Below are 4,110 nucleotides of genomic sequence, written 5' to 3'. Positions count from 1 at the left end.
TAAGAGAGAAAAAAACAAAAAACAAAAACAAAAATCAAGTATGAATTTGCATTATTTGGTCACAAGACTTTTTAAATAACGGATTTTATCATTTTGTACAGTTTTTACATTTTATTTCTTTCTCTGTCTCATCACATTGATTTGTGATACAAATGTCAAATATTTTAACACCCTCGTTTTTGCAGGGGGTCTAAAAGTGTTTTTATTTTATGTGTAAAGTAAGGACTACAAATGTATTCTCTTTATTTTTGGTAGCTGTATTCATATTTTGCTTGCATATGGACAAAATGGCTTTGAATAGAAATTTGTTTTAAAAACAAGCATACCACCTGATGAGAATTATGTAGTGCCATAAAACCCTAATAGTAAAGAAAAAGGAGGAAAAAAAGGATAAACTGAGAAAAACCCAAAAAAATTAAAGAAAAAGCAAACCATGTTGTTGTGTTTCGTATTCAGTACCAGTCATATATTACTTTATACCCTCAAGGTTTGTTCATATAAAAAAAACATGCATAAAAACAAACTATGTATCCCTTATTGATTACAGAGGCCCTTTAATAATGATCGTGATAACGTACTGCACCAAGTCATAATCTCAGACTATCTAATCTATATATCATGTGCACACTTGGTGGTGGTGGTGGTGCTGAAATCATGCTCTGCCCTAAAGGACACGGGTCAGGACAGGAGAAGGGGTCAGTAAGTTCACAATATAGTAAATGTGGACTTCACTTAACACTTGCTCAAGGAAAGCAAAATTATGTGTTGTAGAATTTGGTTGATGTTTAAACCTGCAAGAGGTTGGAGATTGACAAAAGGTGTTTCACAGACACTCTGGGGCACACATACTTCTATTTCACACACACACACTTGAACTGGATGTTTCAAACCGTTCAGACATGTTTTGAATTGCTAAACATTGAAAGAGTAACCAAGAGGAGACCATGTAAGACTTAATGCCCACTAAGAGGGATAAGGGACTTGCAATTTACAATGAACTGCAGGAGTAGGGTTTAGAGAAAGCATGGGAAATGTACGTTTATTTTCTTTGACTATCAGGTGGCAACATCATGTGTTACACAACACATCTAGTAGTTTTGCTTGTGTATTAGTTAGTGGAAGAAGATTTACCCTTCACTGCACTGAAAAGCCAAGAGGATGCTCAGATCATGACCTATAGCACAGTGACATTTACCATCGCTATTCATGTCCGGAGACGGCGGAGAGCAAAGATTTTGTACTGTCAGGACACCAGCTGCAGCCAGCAATTGAATACCTCTGTACGTACATACATATACTCACACAGACATTACAAGTCTTTTTTTTGTTTTTCCTTCATTTATTATTCCTTGCCAATTGGTAACAAAATATCAAATGTCTTATTTAAAAATATAGATTAAATATATGACAACACAAAATGCAAATACAATATTAAAGTGCATTACTGATACAAATCTGTTTCTCCAAATTAAGGATAACTGCATGTAGAAAAACACCATAGAAAGTTGAAAAAGTGCATAATTATTTGTATAGCCTACATTGAGAGCTTACATTTGGAATGTTTTCACAGTCACTCTTATGCTAGTGAGCCCACATGTTGAATTCTTACAATTACTTATTTTAATGCTTTGGTAAAGTTATATCATCAACATGATATCTGAGGTGTTGTAGGCCTAGCCAAAACCTACATCTATCCTAACACATCTGTGCCAGTTATTTGGTCACTGCATATGTTTAGGCCAGGCCAGGCCAGGTAACCCAATTCTTTTTCTTCCTAGGCAGAATGATTTAAAAAATGTTGGTGCAATTAGTCCAATTGATCATGCCTATCGTCTATTCGGTCTCGTCCACTTTCCTGCAAGAAGGATAGACGCGGCGCTGTACTCCAACGCCGCGTATCTGTAGCACATCCCCCATCGAGTGCAAGATCTCTGTGGTGGAGACATAGGAACCCAGGACCTCTGGTTGGAACAGGATCGGGCAGGACCGTCTCAGCTGGGCCAGAAGCATGCCATCCGGATGTCTGCTCAACAAATTCCTCAGGCGAGCTTTCAGTTTAGACCGCTGTACGTTTTCAGGTGGTGCTGATCAAATAAATGGAGCAGGAGTTTTAGTTTAATCTAGTCTACTTGTGTCCTGCTAAGATAATATAATTCAAAATGTTGTTATCAAAATATGAGAGCTACTGGCCTAAAAGTAATCAAGTAGCCTGCGTGTAGGCTTACCTACCTCCTGCGGGCAGAGGCGGCATGTGAGCCACCACTGCATCCCGGTAGGATCTGCCCTCTGGCGCACCATTAGTTTCCCCTGTCATTTCTATCCACGGGAGAACAGACCCAGTCAGGCTACATGTCAATCACCGTGTAGGCCTATATTACATTTTCCGTTTAACAGTAGGCCTATATCTATAGATTGTATAAGTAATTGCCTGATAATAGCCTACCCACCTGTAAATCTGACGCTGTAGCTTAACGTAGAAATTAAAAAGTAGGCTGACGTCTCTCACGAAAGGTTTTCCAAATAAAGTTTTAGTGGCTACCTTCTAGCTTTTCAGTTCAGTTGTCAGGCTTCACAGCTTACCACGTTACTGGTTAGCAATTTAGTTCGTCAACAAAGTGATGTTAATGCACATCAGATCTATTAGCCTACTTTCTGTTTCATTTTTTCAGAAAAAGAATATTATAAACTTCCTTGTTATGTGTTTGTAGGGGCGTGGCGGTAGTAACCAGGGGAAGCAAAGACGTCATTCTCTTCGTCAGACCTACTAGTGGCCCTACAGGTCTGTAGGCTACTAGACTGTAGTTTAACCAGCAGATGGCGCAGAAGTACTGCAACAGATCATAATACAACCGCTCATGCTGTGTGCACCGTGTTCATCATGTGAGCATCATCTAGTACAGGCCTACAGTTATTGATAATCATTTCGTGTTATTTTTTTGTATATGTTTTTTATGGCAGCATCCAAATATTGGCTACTCCAAAAGGCTACTGAGCAAAATAGCCTCCACTGTGACCAAAGGGTAAAGCTGAAGTTTACTTTGGCATCTGTCATAAAATGTCCTCGTAAGGTTTTATGTTAGAGAGGGATGCCCCTACTGAGGTCGGAGTTGGTAGTGCATTCCACACCAACGCGGAGCAACAATCGAGAAGTTTGGATTGGCCTGAGTGTATGGGTGGTAGAGCCAGACGTTCATTCATTTATTTTCAGACTGTGCAGGTAGGCCTACGTGTGGCAAAGCCAAACTGTGGCCATTCAAGTGTCTGTGTTTCTCGGTCCACATTCTTCACCATGCTGCAGGCCTATGGCCACATGCCTACATGCCTATGCAGATCTAACGTATTGAAATGACTGCTGTGGTTACTTTTGTTTCCACTGAACACTCTTAATTGGTGCACACTGTGGGCAGTTTGTTTTTTGTTCATGCACTTGCTGCACAGAAATATGCACATTGACATTATAAAGGTGAGGAGCTTTGTTTTTGTTGTTGGAAAAATCTTTTTCTTTTTTTTTTTGTACAGTGAGATGTTAAATTTAGCCCAACGTTTTCCTTTAATTGGTGACAGAAATACCTTTTAGTACAACCGTACAAGGAAGAATGAACAGCATGCCACCTGGTGATAGGAATCTTCCAGTAAATCTGAAACTGAAATATTTTTGCAAGATAATGTGTGTATTGGAACCTCCCGGAATGATGGATATGTACGATCACACAAGTAAGATAAGATAAAGTAAGATAGAAGGATTGCAAATCTTCCCAATTATCACATTTGTACACCTTGTCAGTAGCATTGTCAGTCTCACTTTGCTATCTCAAATACAGCATCATACCAGCTGTGTGTCTGAGCACTTGTTTGCAATGTACAAATGCCAGCGCACATGTTAGCTCCTTCCTCCAGCCTGCGCTGTCAGCACGTACGAGGAGGGCGCTATCAGAACATCGCAGCAGTTCCTCGGTGTGAGGGAAGTCTGTAGCCACCCAGCATGCACCGACCCCACAAATAGACCCACTTTATTCGCATGGCGGGCCAGAGGAGAGCATATTGGGGGACCACAGCCGGGCTAAAAATAGCCGCGCCTGTGGGCCAGTGTGAGTGCGCCCTCGGCCTGAG

At 40.5% G+C, this 4,110-nt stretch overlaps 1 long non-coding RNA gene across 1 annotated transcript; it reads right to left on the bottom strand.

The window, feature by feature from the left end:
* Positions 1-1,327: 1,327 nt before the first annotated feature.
* Positions 1,328-2,699, bottom strand: LOC134102122 (uncharacterized). Its single transcript, XR_009941480.1, has 3 exons — positions 2,448-2,699; positions 2,230-2,316; positions 1,328-2,084 (listed from the first exon to the last, which is right to left on the bottom strand). It is a non-coding gene; the product is annotated as an uncharacterized LOC134102122 (long non-coding RNA).
* Between the last annotated feature and the right edge of the window lie 1,411 nt (positions 2,700-4,110).

Source organism: Sardina pilchardus, chromosome 15 (genome assembly GCF_963854185.1).
Source record: "Sardina pilchardus chromosome 15, fSarPil1.1, whole genome shotgun sequence".
Classification (NCBI taxonomy): Eukaryota; Metazoa; Chordata; class Actinopteri; order Clupeiformes; family Clupeidae; genus Sardina; species Sardina pilchardus.
Note: the sequence above shows the minus strand (reverse complement) of the source record. Positions and strands in the feature narration are given on the sequence as shown.